The sequence below is a fragment of the Pithys albifrons genome, chromosome 5 (assembly GCF_047495875.1).
Source record: "Pithys albifrons albifrons isolate INPA30051 chromosome 5, PitAlb_v1, whole genome shotgun sequence".
In the NCBI taxonomy this organism is placed as follows: Eukaryota; Metazoa; Chordata; class Aves; order Passeriformes; family Thamnophilidae; genus Pithys; species Pithys albifrons.
In genome coordinates, this window is record NC_092462.1 from 59,156,966 (window position 1) to 59,175,104 (window position 18,139).

Sequence of the window (18,139 nt, forward strand, 5' to 3'; positions counted from 1 at the left end):
GACTTTATTAAGGTGAGAATTATTAAATATTTTTTCCAGATAATCAGAGAAGGTCAAATAAAACAATGGATTTTACCTTAATTGTATAGTTACACTGAATCCTGAACACAAGCTGCATAGTCTGTCTGTTGTCAATGGTTTGTCACTGCGTTTTTATAGCTTACCAGCAGTGAATGGTCTGAAACTTACATGTGTCATAATTTTAGTTTTATATTATAGTGCAGCAATGTTTCTGTGTCTCACTACTGGACAGATTATGGCAACATTTTTCTTTATAATACAAATTTTAATCCTACCATAATGGATGCCCTTGTGCTGGAGTGCCTCCTTTCATGCATGAGCAAGTGAGTGTACAAGCTGCCTACTCCCAGCTTCATGCTCTTTTACACACTCTGTCCTGACTCAGCATAGGACTTCTGGACTTCACTAGTTGCCTTTCCCTGGCAGAAGGAAGGACCTATTTTCACACCTCACTGCACAGCCTTCTTCGCAGCTGCCTGAACCCCATGTTCCTGTCAGGAGACCCAGCTTCAAAAGATGCTATTTTGCAAGTGGCAGGTGTGTGATTTACACTTGCTTGTGCCCTGTCTTTTCCCTTGACAATGTGAAATTGCTACTAGGCTCATGTGAAAACACCCCTTAAAAGAAAGAGGGAATGCACTTGGGGCTTCTGATATGTAGAATGACAAGAAAACCCTTTTCCCTCTGTCCTCTTCCCATATCAGAATGCTGAGGAAGAAATGGCAAGGAAGCAATGGGTTTGGGGTCCAGATGTGGAGTGACAGGGTTTTATCTGAGACCAGCAGGTTGTGGAAGTATTTAAAGAAATCATGACCTGCACTGTACAGACTATTGCTGCTTGTTCTCATAGCAATTCAATTGATAAAGTTATGTCCTAAACTCATGCTTTGAATCTTAGATTTTTTCCTATGTATCTAGGAAAATGAGGCATCTTAGAGAGCAATAAATCCATGTCTGACTTGACCCATGAGTTGAAATCTGAATTAAAAAAGACTACTTGTCAAAAATAGCTTGTCTGCAAATCGTGTTGCTTTTACACTTATGTTCAAACAAGAAAGCAATGGTGGAATGAAGAACACATGAACATTACCTTATTCTTGCAGTGAACATTCTCTGGTTCCTCTAAACTAGCTTTTGCTCAGACTCACTAGATCTGGCAGCAATTGAAGTGCATGGAACACCTTCCCTGGAAGCTATTTTCCTGGACTTTTGTAGTGTTGCCACCTAAATCCTGTTGGTGAAAATATAAATTAGGCAGTGACCACCACTGAGAAATTGAGTCAAGGCTGAATACTACCTAAAGGTATCAGTAATAAAGATACAACTTCCTTAACTTGTTTATTCTGAGAAATTCTGTGAAAATATCAGTAAGCACTTTTGTAGACACTAGTCTGAGGCAATGCTATTTCTGGGCACTTACACTGCTAGAAATAAAAAAGAATGGTTTAATCCTAGGAATGACAAATCACCTGTTTATGGTGATTTTTTAGCAACAAAGTTTAAAAAAACTCCCATCTCCCATGCTAGCCACAAAGTTTGTAAATCTGCTGAATACTCTCTTTGCTAAGTATAACTCAAACATATAAATCAGACAACATCCACCTGCAGTGTTTTGTATGTGCTACTCAACTGTTAGGTTATTCTGACTTGCTACATCTAGATTGCTTTGGCGGGAAAAAAACCAAATCCCAAAAGATGGTGTTAAGTAGTGTTTTAATCCTTATTTAGATGACCTTTTTTTTTTTTTTGTGCTCAGTAAATTTCTCACAGTTTTTGTCTTTTAATAAGATGCTTTAAAGAATTTTTCCATATATTTTACTTTACTGGGAAATGAGCACCTTAAATTTCCAAAGTCCAGATCTCATCAAAAAAATATTTACCCACTCTTGCTGGCTGCTGAATGACAAGACCGAGAATATTGTTCATAGGAGGTGGTCATGCTTTCCTCTCCTTATTAGTTTCAGTTTTATCTTTTTAATTTCCTGTATGTGCAACAAAAGTCAGAGCATTTGGCAAACACTGATATGAAGAATTAAATTCTCAGTGGCTGTTAGAGATATTGCAGTTAGCAAAACTTTTGCAGAGCAGACACTCATGCTGACAGCACTAATATTTTATTTTCTTTTTTAGGATATATCTTCAGCATGGGTGTTGCTGAAACTCAAGTGTCAATATCTTAGCAGATTTGTACCTGGCTTGATCAGTAATGGTGAAAGTAGAGTTATCGAACCCTGTATTTGTCCTGCAGGGCTTTTCAGACTGTGTTCAACTTAGTTCTGCCGTAAGTGTTATGGTCATGTTATTACTTCAATCAAGAACTCCTAGCTCAAGAACCACACAAGGCACTTGGAATGGTATACACATTTGTACTTAAAATGATCAATAAATTAAGGGCGACTATGCTGCCTTTTTTTTTTTTAATTTATCTTCAAAGTGCTAATATGCAATGTAATTTCTTTACTTAAATACATCTGGCAAATTCATCCTGTTATTCTTATATGACTTGTGGTAGAGAAAACAGAAACTAAAGATGATAATTAAATAAGCCACATCTCTTGGGACTCAACCACAACAAATTTATCTTACAGACAGTTAATTATTCATTTTAACAAAGCTTTGGTTTGTTGGTTTAAAACTAAGTATTTCTCCTTAAAAAAATAAATCCAAAAAACAAAACAAAAAAACCAACTTAGAAGATGACAAAAAAGTAAACCAGATTTTGATCAGGGAGTCCCACAAAGTGGTTTATCTAACTTACAGTATGAAAGAAACAAATGTCTATATTCTTATTTAGTTGTCTGCAATACATACAATCCATTTATAAGTGTATGATCTTTTATAGTATTGCTGCAAATTTCAGTGCAGTCTGTCTGGACTTTCACTGATTCATAGTGTCATGTTAAAGATTTTTAGTTTTATAGCAAAGAGTTTAAATAGAATACAGAAAAACTGTGATCAGTTATCCTAACATAATGATAAAATATGAATTCCTGATTGAAAATGCAGCTACAGAAAAAAAATAAGGAAAAAAAAAAGAAATAACAAAGTTGAAAGAAAAAGGGGGGGAGGGGGGGAGGAGGAGGCGGGGAAGAAGGAAGAGAAAAAAAGAGAAAAAACACATAAAAGGAAAAAGCAAAGTGATAGAACAAATACATGTTTTAACTATAGAGGAATGATCCATGTAAATTGACTTTTACAATTATATGATCAATATCTGTTTTTCTGTTGGTTCAGATTTTCTTTAAATCCAATGCTTTAAATTTTATTGTAAGGTATATACCTGTATTAATGTGTTAATCAGGCACCTTATCTCAGCCTCTCCTCAGTCACTTAAGTAGAACAAACCTTCCTCCTCAGTTCACTTAGGTAGAACACACCTTCATAACTATTTCACAGGGACATGGATTAGAGATAACAAAAGATGCCAGGCTGGCAGTGGCTGTAATCATGATCCAGCATTGGTGCCTAGTTGCTGGTCAAACAGTACTGTGCTGCTGGGAGGAGCACGTGCTGCCTTTTCACATGTTTCATCAGGGCTTCACAGGAGCAGTAACAGCCAGATCCTCCTCAGTTCTGTTGCTGTTGGGATGTTTCTTTATACATTAAACATTCTTAGGCATTGTAAAATGCTAAGGCTAAAGAACGACTGTTCAAAAATAAATTCTGTGATTGGAAAACCTGGAAAGCTTTTAATTTTGTCTATGTAAACCATCTTAAATTTTTACAACAAAACAGATTTATTATCAACTTAACATTCAGGCTAGGGCAACGCAAACAATTATGAAGATCTGGGAAAGCCATGGAGGTATCTATCATTTTAAGATCAAAATTTTACAGTAATTTAATTTTGTATTATTTTGACTCAAAATCAGTGGAGCTTTCTAATTGTTAGTGAAAACACACCAAAATCTAGGACATAAGTTGTATTTGAATGTTTTTGAAAAAACCTAATTCCATTAATTCTGAAATCAATCCATGTTTAAAAGGATTAGGCAAATAAAGAGCTATATCTTCAATTGCATTAAATGAAGCACAAAATCTGCATAATCTCTTCCTTGAAGACACATCTTCAATTGTTTATGTCTTCTTCCACTTCTTCATTGAGGAAATATAAATACTATACTAGTCAAAAAGTCATGCTGGTGTCTTATGCTTTCCTATCAGTGATACTTCACATACCATAATATAGATTTATACAAGAATTTATTTGATGATTGTTTTTCCAGTCTGAGATAGTTGTCACTCTATTTATGACTTAAACAACAGAACAGATACATAATGTATTTATTTTCACTGTTCAAAGAAATATTTATAATATCCGTCAGAAAAAGGATTTTGCAATTCTAAGCAATTTGTCCCAATAAAATGCTAATAAATCTACATTCATCTATAAAATACAACAGCAAAATGCAGTTAATGTGATCATTTAGACCAAAATATTTGCAATTTTTATAGTGGTAGAGGTTTTTTTGACGGGAGTAAGATAGAAAATAAAATAGAACCATGGAATAGATCTTTTCATCCATAGCCATTATGAACAAATATAGAGGAGGCCCATGAAGATGATCAGAGGGCTGGAGCACCTCTGCTATGAAGGCAGGCCAAGAGAGTTGTGCTATTCAGCCTGGAAAAGAGAAAACTGCAAGGAGATCTTATTGCAACCTTCCAGTGCTTAAAGAAGGCTTACAAGAAAGGGGGGAGTGACTTTTTACAAAGGCATGTACTGGTAGGGCAAGGGGTAATGGCTTTAAACTGAAAGAGGATAGACTTGGATTAGATATCAGGAAGAAATTCTTTACTATGAAGGCAGTGAGCCACTGGAACCTGTTACCCAGAGAAGCTGTGGATGTCCCATCCCTGGCAGTGTTCAAGGCAGATTTGGATGGGCTTTGAGCAACCTGGTCTAGTGAAAGGAGTCCCTGTCTACAGCTTGGGAGTTGCAACTAGATGGTCTTTATGATCCTTCCAACCCCGGCCATTCTATGGCTCTATATTTAATAACTGCATTTGACTACTGTTTAATCCAGCATTATTTTTGATACATGGTTCTTCACATAGTACTTTTTCAACAAATCTAATATGTTAAATTTACGGGTTTTTTTCTTTCCTGGTTATCTTTCAGAGGTAACTTGAGATTGATATTTTCGAATTTCCCATTAATTTCTGATCCCACCCCCCATTTCCTTATTTGTGTTTTATTTTTTCTCTGAGTAATTTTATTAAGACAATATCTCACTGAGCTGTCCATAGAAAACATTTTTCATTACTAATTTCAAATTTCATCAAATTTAACTTAATTTAGGCCTTGTCCATGTCAGTGCAGCTCATTGTTTCCTTCCAAAGAACACTGATGTCATTAATTTTATCCTCCATAATTCTTCTAATTTGTCAAAATTCTCTGAATTTTTCAGTCCTTATTAAGTATTGTAACTCAGCTATGACTTTTGCTACCTCATGCTCTCAAATTCTTGCATATACATACCTAATACACACAATCTTGTTCTTATTGCTTCCACATTGATGCCCTTATATCTTTTCACATTAAAAATTGGTGATTTATTGCCACATTCTTCATGTATCTTAGTGTTTTTAGTGCACAGCTACCGCTCATAATTTCTGCGATAATGGGCAAGAAACAGAGCTGTGAGTGATTAAAAAAATGCATTTAAAGCATCTTAACACACGATAACTACGTAGTCTAAATATCCACTGTACTTATTTCCTCCAAAGCGCTCATTGGAAGGAAATGCTTTGCAGTTTTCATACATCTCTTGTTGTTCTGTAAATTTTGTTCTGAAGAATAATTTTTCCTCAGCAATTACCTCATTATGAAGTAAAACTAATTAGTAAATAAGTTATTCATCTCAGTGCAATTTTTCAGATATTCAGGCAAAGGGGGGTTCTTATCTTTCAAACCAGCACTTGATCAGAGTGTTTTGAGAGCATAGCAAGGCTCAGGACTTTCAGATGGCTTTCAAAGAGTCCTGGTGACTTATTGCAATAGCTCGCTATATGTTGTTTAGCAATATCATTTGTTACATCATATTTTTGTTAGTGAATAACAGCAAAGTCACTCACTACAAATTTCCTGTCCTAAAGAGATTGCGTGGCATAAAAATATCCTGGAATGTAGTGAATACATCAAAAGATGTATGATGTCAAGGGTTTCCCTACAGTGCAGCAGCTTGCTGAATTAAATTAAGGAAACTTGAGTGAATGGTGTAAGGTGGATATACTTAAAAATTGTATGCACATACATCTTTGAGTTTTGCATTTTTGTTTACTTCTGGCTCTACATATTTAAATGCTGGTATAGAAGACTTGTAGGAGGGTCCCATGGTGTAAAGGAGAGCACTCTGAACTCTGAATCCCAAGGACCTGAGTTCGAGTCTCAGTGGGAACTGTCCACTGGCAGTTCAAGCCTCCCTGCCATCCCCATCAGATCTCGGATGCTCAGCAGGGTCACCCCTGCTTAGTAGTGGATGCCGTAGACAGTCCCGAGGACTTCACTGTCACTGTCCAAGCTCACTCGGCCATTGCAAATGGACCTTAGGACTTAAATGGTGGGACCAGTTCTGCGCACGCTGTGCCTCACCTAAAAAATCCACTGCACAGGCGGGAAGGCCCACACACAAGTGGGGAGAGCCCTGTCCAAATCTTTGTTAGTGAAGTCTGGCCATACGTAAAAGACTTTGCTAACACAATTCCTCTAATATTATTCCAACACAATGACCACCACCAAAAGACTATCTGGCTTGGTAAAAGACATTGCTAACAACTAACTATAGGAAAGTGTGTGTGTGTGAACTAATGAGAATCCCCTATAAGAGAAGGTAAAAAAATTTGCATATCTCCAAAATTGCAAGAAATAAGGATGCTGAGTGAAGTAGTATCTTCAGATGGTAAGATTAAGGCTGATTTAAGAATTCCGTCATGAAATAACTGAACCTCTTGGAACTAAACTACAATGGTTATGCAATGAAAAGGCTGAAAACCAAAAGTAAACCCAAACCCAAAAAATCTTGGAAAACTAAAAGGCATCAAATGGCAGTAATGGACAATTAATTTGCCAGAGTTCAGACATTCCCTGTTTCTATTGTTATTCCAAAACGACAAGGGATGCATCAGGAATATTTAATGGAAAGAAACCCTCAGGAATTAATATGATCAGATTAAAAAAATGTGACTGAGAACTGTTATCTGGAGACATTCTTAGTGAGAGGACAGTCATACCACAGAGCAACTCTGACAGCACATGCATGACATCATGGAATACAGAGAGCCTTGTTGACATTCACAATGTAAAATAAGGCAGGAAAGAATCACAGTCAGTCTTGTTCTCATCAACCCTGAAGCTTCAGCTTATTTAATAAAACAAACGTAACTGCAATGTTCCCATACCATCTCCTCATGTTTGACGAAGGTTCACTCTAAATACTTGCAAAAAATTGCTCAAATCACCTTTTGCTGAAGGCTGATGTGAAAAAATAATCTTGTTGCTTAATAAGATTCTCATGTCCCTTGAGCATGTATTCCTACACACTACTCCATTATCTCTGAGGCTTCCTATAGAATACTGAAATATGTTTAATGTATCTCTCAATAGTTTTTCTGGATTTTTATCTCATTCCTTTTCACAGCTTTGTACTGTACCTGCTGTGACTTAGATTCCTACTCATTTTTCCAGTCTGTTCCACATCATTCAACCTTCTGGAAAAAATTTAAGTATCTTCTTTAATAGTATTTTATTCATTGCTCTATTTTATCAGCTTTCAGCGTATAGGAACATTATAGAGTTTTGAATTCTATATTAATTTTTAGTAATAGTCTTAGCAAACATGATGTGTTTGTCATTGAGTTTTTCTTTCTCCAAAGATGCAAACAAGATTATGACCAGTTTCAAAATCATTTTAATATATTAGACTCAGGTTACTGAAGGCCCTCAGAGTGTTCTCTTTGCTACCTGATTACAATATATTATCTATTGCTGGAATGAACATGGAATTTTCACTAGGGTTAGCAAAACTGGTGAATGGGGAATTTGGTTCATGGACCTACGTGACAAGATATTGTTCAAATGACTGACCTTGTTGATTATTTTCATGCTACTCACCCACAGAACAAAAAAATCTGTGCACATTTTGGTGGGCGAATAAACTAAAAGACTCAGAAAAGCAACAGGAGAAGAAAAATGAAACCATTGGTCACACTTACATACAAGATTCTGCTACATGGAAGAATATCAGGTAGTTGAGACAACTTCCCAAAAAGTGCCTGGATGGTCTGTATTTACTACATGGAACTGGGCAATCAGGACCTCATAGCCCAGTTTGACTTCCAGTATATGCAAGCTTTACTAATTGGGACTCAGGATCCTAATGGGAGATCAAGTTTTACAGTGTTTTTCATTCAGCTTATCCTTAAAGAGGAACCAAAAATCTCATTTCCCAAATTTCATTTATACTCATCTTGCTATCCTATATTTTTATTGCTTGCTGACAGTGACTAGGGAATAGTAATCCCATCTGGACACAATAAGAAATTACTTGAACCCTTCCTTACATTCAGGATTTTTGGTCGGTTTTGTCAGTTTTCCAAAACTACGTGGTTTTGGCAAGAACTGTGTCAGAAGTACCACGAAATATACTGGCTCCCTCAGTATTGCCAGGCTAGTTTTCAAGCCATATTGGTTTGGCTAAATTCAAATAAATTTTTCATGACTGTTCTAATTTGCAGATGAGTATGATGAATGAAGAAACACTGGTTTAAATTTCTGAGGTTCACACATCCCATTTAGCTTTTGTTGTAGTTTGATTCTTGGTGCAGTAAGATACTAGAAAAGATAATAAGGCAAATGGAGTTGATGTGAGAGATGGATATTATTTACCAATTTGAACCTGACTCTGCAAAATGATATGGAGATAAATGCCTTGGATTACACAGTCCGGCAGGAATATACAGGGGGAGCAATAATTTTCTATGCTGTAGCTCTCTTGAAGATGCATGGGAATAAATAAATTATAAGTATGATGATGTTGCATGCACTATATGTAGGCAAGGGAAATAGGATGATAAAGTACAGTCTTGGCTTTTCCATAGCATTATGTCACCATGCTGAACAACAAAAGCTATATGCTTTTTCCTTCATATTAAGGTGGAATGAGGACTTTAATCATACTGCTTTCATGAAACGTGCCTTGGATGACAAGGCTTTTATTGCTTGGTGCAATGGATTTGCTGCCAAAGCAAATAGTTTGTAGCTTCGGTGACTAGGAAATAATCAGTAGGTCCTTGCATGCACTTAGCATTCTGCCTATGTGAGACTGCAGTGCAACTGGGCAAGAAAGACCTGACCTGATACTTGCAATTAGTTACCATGGTTGAAGCTTCCAACTCAACAAAATAAACTTTTCCAAACCATAACTTGAGTCAGTGCATATGGACTTAGTCTACAAATTCTTGTTGCAGGGCCGGTTTGCAGAAGGGTATACCATGGGAATGCCCAAAGAGCTATAAAAGCTGCCAGGTGGGGAAAAATAACTGGAGCATGTGTGGAGTGCTGAATCTCAGGGAAGGAGAACCATTCCCTGCTGGGTGCTGCTGAACATCTGTTCAGACAGATGATTCACACCCTTCAAGTGACCACTATGGAACCTTCAAATTCTAAAACTGCATCTGCACCACACTCACCAAAAAGTTCCCTTTTGCCTGGGCTCTGCATTATTCTTCATGTTCCCATAACAACAGCCTCAGTTACCACTGTTTTCACCTCTAGCCTGACTGTGCTGGCCACTGTACTAAAGGAATTTGAAGTGACCCAGTTCCCATCATATTTTCAGCCCAGGCATTCTCTTTCTTTACTACCTCTTGGAGTTTTCCAAATTATAGATAGGAAAGGATTACAGGGTGCAGTTGTACTTATAAAAATGCTTATTGTGGTTCTTTTATATTTTAGTCTGATTACTTCTGTCATAAGAACATGCAAAAAATGAAACAAAAATGAAGGTACAGCCTAATGATAAACCCATTTAATTATTAATAAAAAAGAAAAATTGCAAAATGTAAGCAAACAAACAAAATAAAACTTCTGATGTGTTTCTGTGGTTCAGACAGGAGACAGGGAGTTGTTCTTGGCACAGTTGTAGTTTTTTTCTGAGAATTTGCTTGGGAAACTTATATCTCAACTATGCATTTAAGTCACAGCACATTGTAGAGGGTGCAGAGGCGGGTCATTTTTTCTACTTCAATTCTGGATTAAAGTAACCACATAAACTAGGTTTATGAGGTCAGTTCCAGTTTTTTCTCATATCTCAGTGTCCCAGGAATGTCTGAAAACATCTTGTTTTTCATTTCATCAGTGAAAACATTTGGATTTTACTTAAAAACAAACCATTTAATTAAGACATATTGCTACTTTTGGTGTTTTCTTTGATCAAGATTATCCAAAAAAAGACTAGTGAATTCAGGCACTACTTTTTATAGGCTATTTTTTCTTCTCTTCCAGAGCACACTTGGATCTCTCTAAAGGAACTCAAGTTGGAAACCAAAGATTATTAACAAGTTTCTAAGATCTTAGCATTGTTTTTCACCAAGTGAAATAATCTCTGAAGAATATATATGTAAGGCAGTCAATACCTCTTGGTCTGGAGGAAAAAAGGGAAAAAAGATGGAGTCTTTAAAGTCTGTGGTTTGGTTTTGCTTTGCGTTGCTTTTTAACTCAGAAAATGAATGCAGGAGCAATGCCCTTATTATTGCATCCTGAAAAACTCATCGCTCTTATTTTGACTGCTATTTAATTTTTATTGCAGCAGTGTCAAGAGGACCTAATCAGGAATCAGCATGAGATATAACAGGTGGCTAACAACAGATGGGGAAAATACAAAGTAACAGCAAGACAATGAGCTTGATGTAGTAAGCCTCAGTCTCAGTACAATGGATCAGCCATTGCCACCTAGAAATATAGTAAATTGCCAGTCCATCTCTTTCGAAAATAAAGATTGGTCTCTTAACTATTCAGGACACCACTCAATAATCTGAACATGTGCTCAAGGCTACAATGATTTAAAAAAATTGGGAATTAATAGAAAGTAAAAAATGTGATTTGCTGATATGGCTACAGTAAGGATTGGCACCACTTTCCTCTCCTTGTGAGGGTCTGTATAGCACATACAAGTTAACCTAGATGCTTACACATTTGCACAATTTATTGTAGCTTAAACAGTTACAGCACTGTGGCTGAGCCACAAGAATTGTCTGTTTGCAACACTTTTGCCTGGAGCAGAGGCAGGACAGTATGATATGCTGGGGGTTTTTTTTGTTGGTTTGTTGTTATTGGTTGTTGTTGTTGTTGGGTTTTTTTACTAAACTCTTAAAATTATTTCAGAGAAGTTGTTGGCTGACAGAGCAAACACAGGCAACCAAGGCTACTTAATGCATGGAAATTTTGTAAAGAATAGAAGATTTTGAACCTTAGTTTAAGTGAGTTCTGAAAAGATTGACTCGATATTTCTAACAGATAAACATCAGCTATTAACTTGCTTATCTTATCCTGCTCTTCTTAGTCTGCTTTTTCTCATTCTACTCTAAGTGTCTTCTACTTAAATCCCTCCTTGGAAGATATGAATAAGGTCAGTCTCTTTCTTCTCTGCTTGATGAGTGGTTTTGGTGACTATAATGGAAGAAAAACCTCATATAAAAAGAGGAAAGCAAGCAGAGGGGTAAATATGAAGTAGAACAAAAAGTATGTAAAATCTGCTTCTGGGTAAGGGAAAGCAAGAGGACACAGTGAAAGTAAAAACATGATTTACAAATTTTTATCAGTGGTAAATATTGTCAGCTGAGATAAAAGTCTATTTTAATCACTGGCTTTCACAGTAAGTAAATTTGCAAGTCCATTAAACATATAACAATAAATAATGTCCATTTTCCAAGGTCTTCTGAAACTTGATAAATGTATTTTGAAATACTGATATAATGTTTTTGAGAAAACTTGAGAATTAATTCAAGGTCTTTGGGTCAGATCTGGAGTTGCTATGGGAGTTCATCTATGTGAAAATGACTGAAAATGCTGAAGTATACAGCATGACTTTTTAATTATTATTTCTTTTTTATTTTTGTTTACAGATTGCTCCACTCATTAACTACTTGGAAGTCTTAAATCATATTATATAGTGTTTTTCTCTATTTAAAAAGGAGTAGCAGTTGACTGGAGGTAAGTTTCTTTATATTTACAACTGTATTTTAGATGTCAGACACAGCACCAAATGTCAGACTGTGGAAGATATTTTTGCAGCAGCATCTGGTTCTTCACAGGTCTCCAGATGCTGCTGTATTGGTGGTTTTGGAGTTTTTTCTGGGTCAGTTATTTTGGGACATGAGTTGTCTGACTGTTTTGTCCTTTCAGAAACTATTTTCTCTTTTTTAAGCTGTAACACTTGAGATATACAAGTAAATATATATTTTTAAATACTATAAAAACACTTTAGGAAGGTGCACAGAGCAACGTAGTATACATAACTCACACAGAAATGTTTTTATGCATTTTATTTAGAGATATAGCCCATTGTACTCCTGAAACCTTTCAGAAAGTAGGATCTATAACAATTAAATAGCAGTCAAATGCTTAGACAGCAATGAGACATACAGGATTTGGTGTAAAGGTAATTGTGGCCATCCTGCTGGAAAAAAACAATGCTATTCTTAGAAGTGGGAAAACAGATGATGCTTTAAAATCCAAACCACAAAAAATGCTAAATAAGGTGTTTGGATTCATCTGTAGATTTGGTCCTCAGCAAGGGACTGTGGGCAGTTGCACTTTATAAGGCAAAGGGCAAGGCATGAACCTTCAGAGCAGGACATATAGTCAAGGGCAAGCACAGACAGCAATAGCCTTTGGCACTTGTGATGCTGTGATAATGCCAATGTCAACATGATTTTTGGTGTACAGGATATCTAGCACAATGATGCATTTATTTCTTTTTTAAATGCATTAAAGAAAGACCACACTTTGGTCATGATTTTCATTTCCCAGCCCATACGTAAGGCTATAGAATGTGCTACATATACTACAGCAAAGTTATCGTAGACTGATGGGAGAGTGTTTAGTAACAATGAGAATTGTTTTATATACCCTTTTGCCTATAAATGCACTTTCTTTCACTGGGAGTGAGGCCAATAGAAAATTAACAAGCTTTATGAGATAAAAATCTACCAAATTATCCCAAACGAGATTTCTTGTCCTTTTAAATCTTACTATTTCAAATATCCAATGTCTTGGACCCTTTCAGAAGCTAAATACAAGCCTGGTTCACATAGGTAGGTTGTCATCTATTTTCTGCTAGCATGCCCATGCTTTAGTTTTTTTGACTCTAAAGTAAGGATTTCATGTATCCAAACAAGCACACTTGTATATAATTCTTTCAGCCAGAAACAAGTGTTGTACTATAGTAAAAAGACAAGGATTTTGAATACGGGAAGAAAAAGTTATTTAGAGTGTTAGATATTAGAAACAATAATTTTTTCAGCAATGATTAGGAATTTGAAACATTAGAATTATTCCTAGAAATAATCATTCAAAGAGAATTGATAAATTGACCAAATGTTATCTATCACTTGATCTTCTAGTTCATCAAACGCTCCAGCAGCTCACCAGAGACATGATTGATAGAGCTCCATTTTTAACATGGTAACCATTGCAAACTGTGTCATCTCAAATCCTAATACAGGCTTCAAGCACTTGCATGTACAGACACCATTTGATTATACTCAGCTGCAGCCTGGAGGTCACTGTTTACTTCAAGGTCATTTCTTTTCTTGCACTAAATATTGCAGGTGAAAGAAGACTCAGTGGCTCATGGCAATTAGTGTAAGAATATCCAAATTATACAGCCACAGAGCAACTGGAATGTCAATAACAGGCCCATTTCTCTGTAGCCTATAACCATACAAAGGAGTAATTCAAATTGCAATCTTGAATGTGCCAATCACATTCTGTTTCTAAGGTAATAAACAGTTTCGGGGGAGTTTAATAAGAAAGATATTTTCAGAATACCAGGCAGGCAGAAATAGTACTGCAAAGCATTGTACACTTAAGGTTTAATCAATAGCCATTAAAGTTACTGGACAGATTCTTCCAGGTTTCAAATAGGCTTTGTATTTGGGCATCAATGAAACCCACTCAATGTAACTTACATTTTCAAGAGACATAATGATTAGAATCAGATTTATTTTTTTGAAAGCAATAGATAAAATAAGCAACAACTTCTTTTCCTTCTCCATCCCACAGCCTGTAAGCCAACATCATTTGCATAATACTGTCCTTATGCAAAATAAGAACAGGTGTATTTAAGATAACATTTCATATTAGGTACATTATTTCATTCCAAAGAGTAAAGCAGCAGAATATCTGATGTTGGTTTAAAATTCATATTTAATGAAAATATTACTTGTGAGAAAATATTACTTTGAGCACAAAATAGTTCAGAAGAAAATATAAAGTTAAAATGTACATAAGGAAGATGCATAGAAAACGTTGTGCTGAGCTGCATGCAACCAAAAAAGTACAAACAAATTATTGCTATTTTAATTTATATTAGATAGCCATGCTTTTATGATGTCACAATTATAAATTCCTCATGTCTGAACCCAAGAGATTATAGACATGGTAATTCTTTAGAAATAACTTGTACTCACAACTCATAAACACAACTTTAGTCTACAAGGATACTAAATTGATTATTTCAGTACTGGAACATATTTGAAGAAGAAATTGGGGATGAGTATTATTTCCAGGGCAGCAGGTAACTATAGGGAAAAATTACTCGAGCTGTGTCAAAGCGAGAGGTTTTTCCGCGTTCCAGCCTGCCCACCTCACACGGTGCCCCGGGTTTAGCGTCCAGATACCTGGATGTCTTCTCATAAAGTCCAGGCTCCAAAGGTTAAAAGAACATTCAGCCCACTTTATTGGGGGATAAACAGCTTATATAGGGTTTTGAGGGGTGCACGCGAACCGGGGCAGCTTTGGATAGGTCCAAGGGCTCTGCACACGAGCTGGGGGGCTTCTCCCATTGGCTGGGGGCCAGTGATCATGAACTGTTCACGCACCGAGGAGCCCACCTCTGGCGACAGCCTGACTGTTTACAAGGAGTCTGGGGTTGTTTACCTCTCCTTCAGGCTGCTTCAAGGACAGGCTGACCTTGCCAGCCTGCCAGCTCCTGATGTGGGTTGGGCAATGCAGGTGCTGGGACCAAACCTCTCCTACAGGTAACTCTGCATTTAAACCCCAAATCTACTACATTATTTTATATTCTATAAAACCACCTACCCACATGCTTTAAGCTAAGAATGTATTTAAAGCATCTCTCCTCATTAAGGCATAGGTTTGCGTTTAATGTCTTTGCTGCACTGGGGGTAGAAAAATGGTTAGCAAATTGATATCACAGGTTGAAGAAAGCAACAGAAAAAATGGACCACACAGAATTTCTAAGTAAAAAAATTAAAAGGGAAAATGTACAGAAGAAAACTAGTAAGGAACATATGAGAATGTATTTGTTCTTACTGTACTAAATTCTGAAAATTCCTCAAAATGAAATTATCGTAGGAATAAGAGGTGTCCGTTCCTCACTGTGTTTTCTAAAGTGAACAGTAGGAAGATTTGTGCCAGGAAAATAAGAGGTCAGCTTGAGTCCTATGTATCTGATGTCTAAGGAATATATATTTAAAATACATTTCAAAATAATATGCTATAATTTACACCAAAATAAAAGTGGCAAATTTAATACAGCTTGTTAGTAGGGATGATCTAATAACAGTTGATGCTGGGGTAAGTAAAGAAGCATTTAAATAATTATCTAAAAAATTATCTAAATTATTATTGAAAGAATTTTCAGGCTTTTTCCTCCTGTTTACAATACTGCACTAACAAGGAAGACTTTCTTCTGACTTCATTTGGCACTACGTTCATCTTTCTTTGCCTCAATTTCCCCATCTGCACAATGAGTCCTGTGGTATTTATGACCCTTGTAAGTCCTTTATGATCAGCTGAAAACAAGGCGTTACATAGCTGCTAGACTTTCTCAGTCCGGCTTCCCACTATGCAATAGGCACTATGGAGAACATCTGTAGCCTTAATCATAATGATAAATGCAACATTTTGAATTACTGAGCAAAAGAAGTGCTACATACAATAGAATCGCCATCATTTGTATTCCAGTGACACCCACAACGTGCTAGCCACTGTTATTACACACACATACAGTCAGACAGGCCCCAAAGACCGTGTTTTTGGGAAGTTGACAGGAGCCCTTTAATGACACATCAGTAATTGACAGCATCAGAGACAACAGCACGATACATGCTTTAAGGCATAATACACCGTAAGCATTTGCCATCTATTCAGAGAAGAGTCTACATAAGTCTTTTCATTTATGGGGATACAGAATGTAAGTACTGTGCTTAACTGGAAGTACTTGTAAATATATTAATCTAAAGGTTAAAAAATACTAATTAATAATTCTGAAAGCATAGCCATATCAATTCACCATGATATGAGATACTGTATAAGCATACAATACAAGACAACCACAGCCTTTAGAAATCCACCCAGTAAATGAAACTTATGATGAAGAGGGGAAAATGGAGTTGTACTGGCACAGGCCTGTTTTTTCTTGGGTTAGATGGTCTATGTGACCCCTTTGCAGGTAGACATCTGTTTAGCTAAGGGCTGCAAAACTACAAATTGATAACATTAGCTCAGATTTGGCAGATTACAGACAACATCTTGTGAACACTTCAATTCTAGTGATTTTATAGGGGACTGTAAAGGATTCTTCTTAAAATTTCCTTTCTATTTTTCACTGTTATTGTCTTTAAATGAAGGGCATGTTCTGCCTAGGCAGAAAATAGGCCTTGCATATATACTGGCTAACATCCTCTCCATTAAGAGTTGGGGATTTGATACTCTCCAAACAATGTTGAGTAGAATGAAATTTCCAAACACAGAAAGTACTTTTTGTTGATTTTCAAAATAAAATATTAATAGAAGCTGAAGGGGGAAAAAAGAAAAGAAAAATGGTTACAATCCCTATAGCTTAATGAAGCCATCAAAATTACAGAGGAGCTCCAGATTCTCAGCATCAATTGTAAAATATTCTCTTAAATGTCGTGGTTGCATGAGGCATTGAGAAAGAAATGGGATTCTTAATGCTGGAAAACTTGAAGCATAAAGAGAAGAGTATCTGGAGGTAATAGAAGATTTACATAATGTACGAAAACCACTTATTTGACAATATGTTTTGAAGAGAAAATATCTACTATAAACATTCCATAAAGTTTTTTTATTTTGTTTTGAGGAGGCTTTTTATTTGGTTGGTTAGTTTGTTGGTTTTTGGTTTTGTGGGAGAAAAGTGTCATTATAGAGATTAGTAAACTCTTTCTTATCCCTTACTTCTGTATTACTCCTGTATCAGTTATTTCCATTTTTATTCTTCTGCTTTTGTGAAATGGCAGGTTGGCTGTTAAGTATATTTTTTTTTTCAAATTACAGCTGCAAATACCTTGCCATTCCTTTTAATTTAATACTTCCTTTTCTTCCTCTTTCACCATTCCATTTCATACTTACCTTTGGTTTGAGACATGTGAACTTTGGGTGTAGTATTGGTTGAAATCAGTGTCTTTATAATCTAGCTGTATTTAGATGATGGATATAGTGAATGTTTATGGTTTGGGGGTTTTTTAACCTGAAAAAATAGGAAATAAAATTCTGGCTAGTATTTTTTTTATTGAAACATTCTGTAGGATCTGAAACTTTCTTCTTTCCTTTTCCCACTAATAATTTTAAAAGTGAATAATTGCATCGGAAAATTGCAGTGGTTCACCACCTAAACTGAAGTAAATGGATTTTACTATTGATTTAGCTGAAATCAGCTTTAACCTTTATACTTAAACTATTGCAATCTCATAATGACCAATTTATCCTTCTTTGTTCCTATTAAAGTGTGAACCAGTTACATTTGTGTGGAAAGGAGTGAGTTTTACCTTTAGAAGTGTCCACTTAAACCTTAATCACAAATAAGATAGTGGATGTCACATCAAACTCTTTGTAATTATGATCTCTTTTTCT